The sequence below is a fragment of the Scyliorhinus canicula genome, chromosome 2 (assembly GCF_902713615.1).
Source record: "Scyliorhinus canicula chromosome 2, sScyCan1.1, whole genome shotgun sequence".
Lineage (NCBI taxonomy): Eukaryota > Metazoa > Chordata > Chondrichthyes > Carcharhiniformes > Scyliorhinidae > Scyliorhinus > Scyliorhinus canicula.
The window spans coordinates 266,139,256-266,152,806 of record NC_052147.1 but is presented as its reverse complement, the minus strand read 5'-3'; the positions used below and the strand labels follow the sequence as shown (position 1 = coordinate 266,152,806).

The window sequence follows — 13,551 nt, the reverse complement described above, 5'->3', positions numbered from 1 at the left end:
CTATCTCCCCTGCCTCCCTCTCGCTATCCCCTGCCTCCCTCTCGCTATCTCCCCCTGCCTCCCTCTCGCTATCCCCCCTGCCCCTCGCTATCTCCCCTGCCTCCCTCTCGCTATCTCCCTGCCTCCCTCTCGCTATCTCCCCCTGCCCCCTCTCTCTATCCCCTGCCTCCCTCTCGCTATCTCCTCTCCCTCTCGCTATCTCCCCCTGCCTCCCTCTCGCTATCGCCCCTGCCTCCCTCTCGCTATCTCCCCCTGCCTCCCTCTCTCTCTCTCCCTGCCTCCCTCTCGCTATCTCCCTGCCTCCCTCTCGCTATCTCCCCGTGCCTCCCTCTCGCTATCTCCCCCCGCCTCCCTCTCGCTATCGCCCTGCCTCCCTCTCGCTATCTCCCCCTGCCTCCCTCTCGCTATCTCCCCTGCCTCCCTCTAGCTATCTCCCCCTGCCTCCCTCTCGCTATCTCCAGTGCCTCCCTCTCGCTATCGCCCCCTGACTCCCTCTCGCTATCGGCCCCTGCCTCCCTCTCGCTATCTCCCCCTGCCTCCCTCTCGCCATCTCCCCGTGCCTCCCTCTCGCAATCGCCCCCTGCCTCCCTCTCGCTATCTCCCCCCTGCCTCCCTCTCGCTATCTCCCCCTGCCTCCCTCTCGCCATCTCCCCCAGCCTCCCTCTCACTATCTCCCCCAGCCTCCCTCTCGCTATCGGCCCCTGCCTCCCTCTCGCTATCGCCCCCTGCCTCCCTCTCGCTATCTCCCCCTGCCTCCCTCTCGCTATCTCCCCCTGCCTCCCTCTCGCTATCTCCCCCTGCCTCCTTCTCGCTATCTCCCCCTGCCTCCCTCTCGTTATCTCCCCCCGCCTCCCTCTCGCTATCTCCCCCTGCCTCCTTCTCGCTATCTCCCCCTGCCTCCCTCTCGCTATCTCCCCCTGCCTCCCTCTCGCTATCGCCCCCTGCCTCCCTCTCGCTATCTCCCCCTGCCTCCCTCTCGCTATCTCCCCCTGCCTCCCTCTCGCTATCTCCCCCAGCCTCCCTCTCGCTATCTCCCCGTGCCTCCTTCTCGCTATCTCCCCCTGCCTCCCTCTCGCTATCTCCCCCGTGCCTCCCTCTCGCTATCTCCCCCCGCCTCCCTCTCGCTATCGCCCCCTGCCTCCCTCTCGCTATCTCCCAGTGCCTCCCTCTCGCTATCACCCCCTGACTCCCTCTCGCTATCTCCCCCTGCCTCCCTCTCGCTATCTCCCCCTGCCTCCCTCTCGCTATCGCCCCTGACTCCCTCTCGCTATCGGCCCCTGCCTCCCTCTCGCTATCTCCCCCTGCCTCCCTCTCGCCATCTCCCCCTGCCTCCCTCTCGCTATCTCCCCCTGCCTCCCTCTCGCCATCTCCCCGTGCCTCCCTCTCGCTATCGCCCCCTGCCTCCCTCTCGCTATCTCCCCCTGCCTCCCTCTCGCTATCTCCCCCTGCCTCCCTCTCGCTATCTCCCCCTGCCTCCCTCTCGCTATCTCCCCCTGCCTCCTTCTCGCTATCTCCCCCTGCCTCCCTCTCGCTATCGCCCCCTGCCTCCCTCTCGCTATCGCCCCCTGCCTCCCTCTCGCTATCGCCCCCTGCCTCCCTCTCGCTATCGCCCCCTGCCTCCCTCTCGCTATCGCCCCCTGCCTCCCTCTCGCTATCTCCCCCTGACTCCCTCTCGCTATCTCCCCTTGCCTCCCTCTCGCTATCGCCCCCTGCCTCCCTCTTGCTATCGCCCCCGCCTCCCTCTCGCTATCGCCCCCTGCCTCCCTCTCGCTATCTCCCCCAGCCTCCCTCTCGCTATCTCCCAGTGCCTCCCTCTCGTTATCTCCCCCTGCCTCCCTCTCGCTATCTCCCCCTGCCTCCCTCTTGCTATCTCCCCCTGCCTCCCTCTTGCTATCTCCCCCTGCCTCCCTCTCGCTATCTCCCCGTGCCTCCCTCTCGCAATCGCCCCCTGCCTCCCTCTCGCTATCTCCCCCTGCCTCCCTCTCGCTATCGCCCCCTGCCTCCCTCTCGCTATCTCCCCCTGCCTCCTTCTCGCTCACCACTTTAGCTATGAGGAGAGGTTGAATAAACTCGGTTTGTTCTCACAGGAACAACGGAGGTTGAGGGGCGACCTGATAGAGGTCGACAGAATTATGAGGGGCAAAGACAGAGTGGATAGTCAGAGACTTTTTCCCAGGGTAGAGGGGTCAATTACTAGGGGGCATAGGTTTAATCTGCGAGGGGCAAGGTTTAGAGTAGACGTACGAGGTAAGTTTTTTTACACAGAGGGTAGTGGGTGCCTGGAACTCACTGCCAGAGGAGGTGGTGGAAGCAGGGACGATAGTGACGTTTAAGGGGCATCTTGACAAATACATGAATAGGATGGGAATAGAGGGATGCGGTCCCAGGAAGTGTAGAAGATTTTAGTTTAGATGACAGCACGGTCGGCGCAGGTTTGGAGGGCCGAAGGGCCTGTTCCTGTGCTGTACTTTTCTTTGTTCTTTGTTCCTTCACGGTGGCGGTGATTTTCAGACTGTCCCACGCCACTGGTTCCCTTTCCCTGACCCATTCAGTACGTCACTCCCAGCAGCACAGACGCAGCCCCCTCACCCATCTTTAAAATATCAGCACCAGGAGAAACTGGCGGAAAGATCCACAAATCCTCGGAGCATCTCAAACACAAGGTAACGTACGGCAGGGTTCACTGTGACGAATGGCCGGGGCCAGGTACAAACTGCTAGCGAGACAGGCTGTGGGCCGGGGGCCACATGTTGGACAACCCATCTCAGAATGTCCCGAGTGAAGGTGCTAAATCAATGCATAAAGTAACAATTTATTTCCCATAATGCCGTACATGAACTTTCTTTTTTAAAAAGGTTGCTGCAATATCCTAAGGAGCCAGACTTTGTGGTCTGTAGTGACAGCGATACTGTCACAATTGACCATCATTACCCCACTGAAAATGAAAGCAACTTCTGGAGTCCGCACATTGTCACAATGACAGGAAACTGTGACTGGGAGAGATCCACCAACAACTTCACCAGCTAACCACAGACCTACTGAACTGTTTAAAGACGGACAGTTTTTAAAACAAAAAAAAATGTCTGACATGACTCCAGGATGATATGTTGCCTCCATGGTACCAGAGACAAGGTGGGGGGGCACAGTGGTTAGCACTGCTGCCGCACAGTACCTGGGACCCGGAACCCGGATTCAATTCTGGCTTTGGGTGACTGTGTGGAGTTTGCACGTTCTCCCCGTGTCTGCGTGGGTTTCCTCCGGGTGCTCCAATTTCCTCCCACAGTCCAAAGATATACAAGTTAGGTGGATTGGCCACGCTAAATTGCCCCTTAGGGTGGGGTTGCAGGAATAGGATGGGGGATTGGGCCTAGTTAGTGTGGTCGTTCAAAGGGCCGTAGCAGGCTCGAAGGATCAAATGGCCTCCTTCTGCACTTAGGGATTCTATGATTCTATGTTGCAGGGAGGCTACAGGACATTGGGGGGGGGGGGGGGGGGGGGGGGACAGCCAGAGGTCATGGTTCTCATTTCTACCAATAACCTAGGTAGAATGGGGGATGTGGTCCAACAATAGGTGGCAGATGAAGTTCAATGCGGAGAAGTGTGAGATGATGCATTTTGGTAGCAAGAGCATGGAGAGACAATATAAATTAAGGCGTACAATTCTTAAAAGGGTGCAGGAGCAGAGGGACCGGAAGGTGGCAGGACAGATGGCGATAGATGACAGCATCTTGGTCTTTATGAATAGGGGCATGTAGAAAAGCAATTAAGTTATGTTGAACTTAGTTAGACATCAGTTGGAATATTGTATACAGTTCTGGGCGGCAATCTATAGGAAGGATATGAACACATTGGAGAGTGCGGACGAAGTTTTAAAAAATAGTTCCGGGAATGAGAAACTTCAGGTCTGAGGATAGATTGGAGAGGTTGGAACTGTTCTCCTTGGATAGAGATGGGTGGCACAGTAGCACAGTGGTTAGCACTGTTGCTTCACAGCTCCAGGGTACCAGATTCAAATCCCAGCTTAGGTCACTGTCTGGGCGCAGTCTGCACGTTCTCCCTGTGTCTGCGTGGGCTTCCTCTGAGTGTTCCGGTTTCCTCCCACAAGTCCCGAAAAACATACTATTAGGTGAATTGGACATTCTGAATTCTCCCTCTGTGTACCCGAACAGGCGCCGGAATGTGGCGACTAGGGACTTTTCACAGTAACTTCATCGCAGTGTTAGTGTAAGCCTATTTGTGACAATAAAGATTATTATGATTATTTTGAGGGGCCCGGACAGAGTAGATAGGGAGAAACTGTTCCCACTCATAAAAGGAGCAAGAACGTGAGGGCACAGAAACAAATGTGTTGTGAGAAAAACATTTTCATGCAGCAAGTTGTAGTTGTTGGGAGTCTGGAAATCACAGGCTGAAAGGGAGTTGGGGGCAGCTACAATCGAGGTAGTCAAAGGGTATTAGATGATTACTTGAATAGAAACACTGGCAGGTATATGAGTAGAAGGCAGGAGAATGGCACAAAGTGATAATGCTCATTTGGAGAACTGGTGAAGACACAATGGGCCAAATGGCCTCCTTCTGCTTCGTAACAATTCTGTGATTATGAAACTGTAAATTGGGCCACTTTTCCGGAAAGTTTTGATATGAATTGCACTGCATACTTGTTGCATGGTACTGCACACCTGGGGGGGGGGGGGGGGGGGGTTTCATGGTCCACTTCAAACAGGGGCACTCTCAAAGGAAGGTATCAAAAATGCAAAGTGGTGGACATTAATCAACTGCCATTCTAAGAAAATAACGTTCAGGCACTTAACAGAAACTCAAAACCCATTGTGGAGGACAAAATAACCTTTTATCCTGTTAATTTCTGTCTTGAAATGTGCCAAATATTTCAGAGAAGGAAAGATCGAAGAGTGGGATTACTTGGTCTGCAACAACGATTGCAAGAAATAAAATGGGAATATATAGACAGGAGTTTTAAAAACTGATTCTGCCAAGAAGAATCAGGAACGAGAAGAAAAATAAATATCACAATCATCCAAAACACTGCGAGAACAGATGAAAATTGCTTATTGTCACAAGTAGGCTTCAAATGAAGTTACTGTGAAAAGCCCCTAGTCGCCACATTCCGGCGCCTGTTCGGGGAGGCTGGTACGGGAATTGAACCGTGCTGCTGGCCTGCCTTGGTCTGCTTTCAAAGCCAGCGATTTAGCCGTGTGCTAAACCAGCCCCTGTAATCAGTAATGATCTCTCTCTCAGTCTCCCTCTTTCGCTATTATTCAATGGCCGTATCGGTTTGATGGGCCAAATGGCCTACTCCTGTTACTGCTTATGATGTTATATTTTACTTTTAAATCATATAATTTATTATATAAATCCTGAAAATTAAAGAAAAATAAAGGGATTTAGTGCTTTTAACTTCCTGATTTGCTGCCAATGAGAATACTTCAATGTGATTGACTGTTTATCTTGCTTGCTGACATCACTGTGCCCCTTGATCTGGTGCCAGATTTAACCCGTATTTGAGAAAAGAGAAAAGCCATAGCAGAGCGCTCACTAGATCTTTGTGGGCAGCTTTCTTCGCGGTTATCAGTGAGCGCTGTTGCTTTACTACTGACACTGAAATCCAGGTCCTTATAATACAATGGTCTATTTGTTTGCCCGCAGAGAGGGAGATAGAAACAGAAGGGATTGCACATGAAGTGTCAGTGCAATTCTCACAGTATTATGAACTGAACACTCTGGAGTAAACAATTCTCCCTTGTCATGGTGATAGCCAATCAACACCACATCGATGCACTGTTGGTCTCATAGAGGGAAATGACTCATAGCATTAATGCGCCACGTGCTACCTATTTAATTAAGTAATACAATCCTATTCGCATCTGCAAAATACACCCAGGAGCAACAAAAATACAATGACATACTGAACGGATCAGAACAATTATTTAGCTGCGTAAATGGCCGTGTGGCATTATGCAAGGAACAAAAACGGGAAATTCAAGACGCCTTGAAGTCACAGGTAGAAGATACAACTCACTTTACACTGCTGGAGCCTCGATAACAACGTGATACATGGTCCTCAACCTTTAAAGGTTTCTTCAGCATATTAGGTCCAGAAGGGATCAAATAAAAATCTTCTTCCCCGCTGTTACTAGACTCCTAAATGACCCTCTTATGGACTGACATCATTAACACTACGCCCTGTATGCTTCATCCGATGCCAGTGTTTATGTAGTTACATTGTGTTGCCCTGTAATGTATTTTCTTTCATTCCCTTTACTTCCCATGTACTTAATCATCTGTTTGAGCTGCACGCAGGAAAATACTTTTCACTGTACCTCGCTACACGTGACAATAAACAAATCCAATCCAATCCAATTTCAATACTGAATTTCATTTTTTTCTGAAGTCACAAGCGGTTTGGTGACAACTTAAGGTTGGCAACTGTGGCCAGGAGAAAAGAGCTTGGAAATTTTAAAAGGAAGATACAAAATAAAGAGGCATGCCGGATTTATAGGGCGTGATCCTCCGGCCACGGTGTGCCGGAAAAGCAGCTCGCCGCGGTGCAGCGTGGCCGGAGAAAGCCAGGAGACTCTACTCCTGGGATCTACCCGGCTCGCAACACCTCGTGGGATCGATTTTTGGCAAATCTGCATATTAGAGTGAGGCAGTAATGTGCAGATTCTCAAGCTATCTGAGGCTTTGGGTTCCAATCCCTTTGCTTCGGTGATTTCGGGCGGGTGTCGTTTGGTACTGGTCCCCACAAACGGGGACCACACGGAATGGCACTCGTGGGAGTCCCCAAGGGATTTCAGAGGCCCCCAGCTGCATGCCCTTGGGTGGTGGCCTGACACCTTGGCAGTGCCTCTGTCAGCGCAACCTGGGTGCCAGCCTGGCACTGCCACGGTGCCCAAATGGCACTGCCAACTTGCAGGGGTACTGCCAGGGTGCCAAGCTGGCAATTGTTGCACACGTTCGATCAGGCTGGGGTTGCCGCTGTGGATATTGGGGGACAGAGGCCGCAGACCCTCCCATGATGTGTTTGGGCTAGGGAGGGAGGAGGTTGGGCATTTTTTGGTGGGTCCCGGAAATCGGGATGCCATTTAAAAATTGCGTCCCAATCTCTCGCTCCAACAGGAAGTTCCAGCGAGTGGAGCTTCACATTGTAAAATACGGGGCTATGTGCAGCTTCGGACATGCGTTCCCCGTTTAGTCCCCCTATTCAATGCGAGTCGTATTGAATAGCCATGTGTTTCTCGGCACTGCGCTCGCTCGGAGACTTTGTTACCTTTTGGGAAGATCACACCCATAGTTTGCATGCAGCCCTGAGAAGACGACCAATGGATCTGTTTTCATCCGTTTAAGGGATGAACATCGACCATGTTACGAGGAGAGCTCCCTATATTCCGAGGAATTGCTTATATTCAACTCGATGGGCAAACGGAAACCTGAATTTAACACTGTGTCCAGCCAACACAAAATGACCACCGATACCGGTCTGCGTATGCACAGCGAACAAAGGCTGTTTATTTGCAGGAGACACAATGCTGGTTGAATTGTATTCGGAATCTGCAGGAGATGAGTGAAAAGTTACAGTTTAAATTGAAGGGGCATGCTGGCCTCAGTTTTGCAGTGTATAATTGTATAGTTTTAGCAAGGGCGCATTGTGACAGCATGTCTGACCTCAACAGTCATATCTGTACACCAAACATCCCCACTTGCAAAATCCATGCGCAGCTGAACTCTGAGGATTTCAAAGTTACTTTGGTGTGGTTGATAAAAACGGAGCTTCATCTGATGTTTTGTTCCTCCTCCTCTCGTTTGTTATTAAAACCATTAAATGTCGCCACAGTTCCAGAGGACCGTAGGCTGCTCTCTTGGTTGAGAGCTGACTGGTGGTGATTTAACCAGAGGGTCACCACACCTCAGGCGAGGGGCGGGGTGGAGATGGTGGGACCTTCATGGATAACCTCAGCCGGTACAGGAATTGAACCCACGCTGTTGGCGTCGTCCCACATCACAAATCAGTCGTCCAACCAACTGAGCTAACCAACCATCTTAAAACTCCTGCATTCCTACTGTACCATGGTCGTTTGTTAAACTGTCCTTTGCCCTTCCTTATTCTGTCTTTATAATGTTACAAAACGTGCAAGTTAAATTCTCACACAGCAATCATGTGCAATGTTCGATGAGCCTCTAACGTACAACCTGAGGAGCAGCAATGAGTAAACCGAGTTCAACAGTCTGTATGAACAGGAAAGAATAGCCACCAAAATATCTTGATTTTTTTTTCTGTGTCATCCAGAGAGAGAGAGAATATTTGAAATATGCACAGCATTTGAATCGTTACACCTAACATAAGAAGACTGCTCAGAAGGGTCGGTCTAAAGTTAAATAATCGTGACAACATAATGGCTGGTTAAACTTTGTAAAAACTACGAAAAGCTATAAACTTTAGCTTGAGCGAATTCCCTGACCGTTTCCTCGCTCTTAGCTTGCAATGACATCACGAGTAAAATAGTACAACTGCACAAGCACGGCAATGGCTGCAAACGCAGCCCCAATTTAAATAAGAGCAGAAAGACTGCTCCTTTAACTATCCAGCAGTCCTGCCCACCCCCAGTAGTGAAATGATGCATCTGCCTCGATTATCACTTCAATCATTGAAACTTCTTGCACAGAGAGAGATCATTTAGTCCTTTGTGTCTGTGTTGACTTTTTTGAAAGAAGTTATGCCTCGTGTCGCCCCCTTATTATTTTTTCATTTTATGTGCGGGGCGTGGGGGTGGGGTGGGGGGAGTGACGGGTACACAGTGGCATAGTGGTAGTGTCACTGGACTAATAATCCAATGTTCTGGGGACAAGGGTTCAAATCACACCATGGCAGCTGCTGGAGTTTGATTTCAGGTAATAATCTGGAATGGAAAAGCTAGTCTCAGTGACGGTGACCATGAAACCCATCTGGCTCATTAATGGAGAAAGAAATCTGCCATCCTTACCTGGTCTGGCCTACATGTGACTCCAGACCACAGCAATGTGGTTGACCCTTAACTTCCTCCTGCAACGGTGTGGCAAGGCACTGAGTTCAATTACTGGGTTAGGGAGATAGGGCGTGGGCTTAAATAGGGTGCTCTTTCCAAGGGCCGGTGCAGACTCGATGGGCCGAATGGCCTCCTTTTGCACTGTAAATTCTATGATTCGATGATTCCACGCTTCAGACATTTCAGGATGGGAAAAGTGTAGGGATGGGAAAGTTGGGTAAATGTGGCTTGGGGTGATTTGCCTGTGGACAATCAGACACCCTCTGCTGTGCATCATCCTCACTTCCTCTGGTGACCAGACCAAGGTCAGGCACTCAGGTAACAAACTGTAATTTTAATAAACTGATGTAAATAACAAAAGGCACACCCGTTCTAAATCATCCTTTAAATCAATATCTGCGACTTTGCAAGAGAACAGGCTGTATGTTCCTCCATGATGCACTACGATTACATTGTGACAAATAAGCAAACTGCATTCCAACATACTGCGATTGACCGCTATATTCAATTTTACCACATGACCCAGCCATGAAAACACCATGATTTTTCCCACACTTATCTGTTGAGTCATACTGATGTGGTGGAATGTTGCCATGGTGCGGAGGTGCATCAAGTTGGGATGGGCGTGATGTCGACAATAGCATTTCCTGTTTCTAAAAGCCTATGTATTCTTGTATGTTGGTCCTTTCGCATAATGCACAAAGCAGTTTAACTGACTAAAGTAAACCAGCGTTGGAGTATAGTGTTGATTCGACCTGTCATAATGTGTATAGGCACAAGCCTCAGCAAAGACAAGATTAGACTTGCTTGTTGCAATGGCTCGACAGGGAAGATATGGAGAAGTCTAGTTTTGGAATTTACAACACAGAGTGAAAGCCTCAAGATAAGGGCTGGCTCATTTAGGTCTCAGATGAGGAGAAAATTCTTCAGTCAAAGGGTTATGAATCTTTGGGGAATTCCCAGCGCTAGAGGGTTCTAGATGTTCCAACGTTGGCTATATTCAAGGCTGAGAAAGACAGATTTAATCTCTCAGGAATTCAAGGTATATGGAGAGTGGGCAGAAAAGTGGAGTTGAGGGAGATTAGCCATTATCGTATTGAATGTTCAAAGGGCCATACAGCTGATTCTTGCTCCCGTGTTCTTAAAGCAGTTTTCTCACTGTTGCCCTGTACTCTGGCACCAATCTCCTGCACAAGCACTCATACTGAATGGAGGAAGAACTTCCAAACAATGTCCCCCTCTACCTCCATCCCCTGCTTCAACCTCTGTGATCAACTGTGGTCCATGATCATAGAATCATACAGTGCAGAAGGACGACATTTGGCCCATCGAGTCTGCACCAGCCCTTGGAAAAGCACCCTGCTCAAGCCCACGCCTCCGCCCTATCCCCGTAACCCAGTAACACCATGATGGGGGAAATCAAATAGCAGAAAAGACCCAGCAGCTAATTTGACCAGAGAATCTGTTTTCCTTGAGAATGTTGATTGAGGGGAGAACTCCCCTCCTGCCCTCTTTCGAAATAGTGCAACCATACAAGTAAACTGGGCTTCAGTTTAATGTGTCATCTGAAAGTTGGCATCTTCAACAGTTGAGCACTCCCCGAGTACCACATTGGAGTGGCTGCCTAGATTTTTGTGCCCGAGTGTCACCATCAGTTGGTAGCCTAGCTCCGAGTCACAAGGTACCAGGTACAAGTCTCAGTCTAGGGCTTGTGCATAAAAATCAAATCTAACACTCCAATGCAATGCAGTGTTCGGGGCGTGCTACACTGCTGGTTGAAATGGTATACGGTAGCATTGTGGATAGCACAATCGCTTCACAGCTCCAGGGTCCCAGGTTCGATTCCGGCTTGGGTCACTGTCTGTGCGGAGTCTGCACATCCTCCCCGTGTGTGCGTGGGTTTCCTCCGGGTGCTCCGGTTTCCTCCCACAGTCCAAAGATGTGCAAATTAGGTGGATTGGACATGATAAATTGCCCTTAGTGTCCAAAATTGCCCTTAGTGTTGGGTGGGGTTACTGGGTTATGGGGATAGGGTGGAGGTGTTAACCTTGGGTAGGGTGCTCTTTCCAGGAGCCGGTGCAGACTCGATGGGCCGAATGGCCTCCTTCTGCACTGTAAATTCTATGATAACCCACCTCCCTGGGTAGTTGCAAAAGATCCCAGGACGCTAGTCATAAGAGGAGCAGAGAAGAGTTATCACCAGAATACTGTCCATTGTTTATTCTTCAATCAAACATCACAAAAATAGATGATCTAGTCGTTATCACACTGGTGTTTGTGGGGGTTAACTGTGAGCCTATCGGCTGCTGTCTTTCCCACCTTACAACAATGAATATGCTTCAAAACAGGTGGACCGTAAATCATATTGAGAGGTCCCAGTGGCGGTGAAAGGCGCTGATAAACTCCTTTGCAGTGGCTCGGACCTCCTGACTCAGAGATCAAAGTGAACCGATTGGAGACAGATCAACTGGAAGACCTGATGGAGGGGGATTACATCGCGACCAGTTGAAGTGGGAATTTACAGTGCTACACACGTGGGTTCCCCCACAGTACAACACAGCTTATAAAGTGTGTGTGTATCAGCAACTGTAAGCAACAGCACAGCTGTCAGCAGCTGCATTCGCAGCGAACTCATTGCAGTTCAACCCCAAGCCCTGCCTGTAAAAACGACACTTTAGATTGTGCCTTAAAAGTTAGGGCATCGTCTCTCCCCGGAGCCAGGTCCACAGAATGGTCTAGATATGTACTCCTGTTGAAAGATGTAACAGTCACTGTAACAGCGGAGCTGCTGTGTTCAGACCGTCACCGGGGGAAATTGATCACTGCTGACCACACAAAATTGCTACAGTTCACAAAGTATCCATTCGCGCGCCCCCCAATCTGGGTCAACGTTCCAAATCCCGCGCCCGCACATCACTGCCTGAGCGCCCCCGACATCCCAAAGACAAACAGCAAAGTTAAATACCATGTATCCAGGGCAAACAAATGAAACTCTCCTCGCCACCCGCAAACCCCGGCGCTCGCCGAGAAGCCACTGAGAGCTCAGGAGGCACCGCCCTGCTGTCAACATTCGCCTGCCTTTTCCGCCGGCTCGGCTCGTCCGCTGCTGCCTCCTGCAGTCCCGGATGGTCAACGGGCAACGCCGGAGGGGCCAAGACCATTCTTTTCCGGATGTTTTTGCAGCCCTCCCACCCGTCCAAGCGGACTGCCAGACAAAGAGATGGCGTTCTGGACATCCAGCCAGCGAATGATGTGCCAATTAAACAAAGATGTGCTTCTGAGTCCACAAACTTAGGCGGCGTCCATCGTTAGAAGATGAAATTCCCAAAGCACATGTTTTAACAGTCTTCTTTTAAAGAAAGAGTTAATCCTCGGATCTTTATCCAAACCCATCCCCTGAGCTTGTGGGAAGACAGTGGGCCAATATTGGGCCCAAGAGTTTATGCTGTTGTGAACGAGGGCGCGTTTCACGACGTCGCAAACCGGGCCCGGTTACGTACGATTCCATGGCGTTAGAGTGGTTCACGCCGCTCCAGCCTCCCGCCGCGTCAACCCGCGCATGCGCAGTATGGCCAGCTCAATCCTGCGCATGCGCAGTTGGGCCACGCCATCCTGCGCGTGCGCGGGGGACTTCTTTAGCGTGCCGGCCCCGACTCAAGATGGAGTCGGTGTTCAGGGGCTGGCCGCACCAGAAATTAGGCCGGGGGAGCAAGGCCGGCCCTCCGATCGATAGTCGGTGTTCAGGGGCTGGCCGCGCCAGAAAGTAGGCCAGGGGAGCGAGGCCAGCCCTCCGATCGATGGGCCCTGATCGCGGGCCAGACCCCATCAGAGGTTCCCCCCCCCGGTGAAGGAGCCACCCTCCCCCCCCACACAGGCCGCCCCCCCCCAACTGTTCCCGCAGAGTTCCCGCCGGAAGCGACCAGGGGTGACGGCGTTGGCAGGACTCTGTCATATCGGTGCGGCCGCTCGGCCCATCCGGGCCGGAGAACCAGCGGCCCCGCCGCTGGCGCCGCGCCAAATGTGCCGGCGCAAATGGCGGCGATTCTCCGCACCTCGGAGAATTGTGCGCCGACGCGGTGCATCGTGGCGCGGTTGCAGTGATTCTCCGGCCCGGTTCATACTCAGCATCTGGGCCAGCATTTCTTGCCAATCCCTAATTACCCCCGAACAGAGTGACTTGCTGGTGGTGTTGGGGTAGGGGGGGTAGGGGGGGGGGGGGGTGTGGTAGTATCACTGTGCAGGTGTTGAGTCACATGTAGGCCACACCAGGTCAGGTTGGCAGATTTCCTTCATGAACCAGGTTTTTATAGCAAAGGTTTAATGGTCATCATTAGACTTTTAATTCCAGATTTTTATTGAAGTCAAATTGCACTATCGGCCGTGGGATTCAAACGCAGGACCCCAGAGCATTATCCTGGGTCGCTGGATTACTAGTCCAATGACAATGTCACTATGCCACCATCTCCCATGTAGGGTGGATAGTTTGGAAGGGTGTTTTTGTCTTCTTGCT

At 51.0% G+C, this 13,551-nt stretch overlaps 1 protein-coding gene across 1 annotated transcript in view; it reads right to left on the bottom strand.

Moving 5' to 3' along the window:
- The window catches only part of si:dkey-3d4.3 (leucine-zipper-like transcriptional regulator 1), a 70,223-nt gene extending 58,086 nt beyond the window's left edge, over positions 1 to 12,137 (bottom strand). The window contains exon 1 of the mRNA XM_038790306.1: positions 12,007 to 12,137. The gene's annotated coding sequence lies outside the window, so the exon portion shown is untranslated. The remainder of the gene's footprint in view (positions 1 to 12,006) is intronic.
- Between the last annotated feature and the right edge of the window lie 1,414 nt (positions 12,138 to 13,551).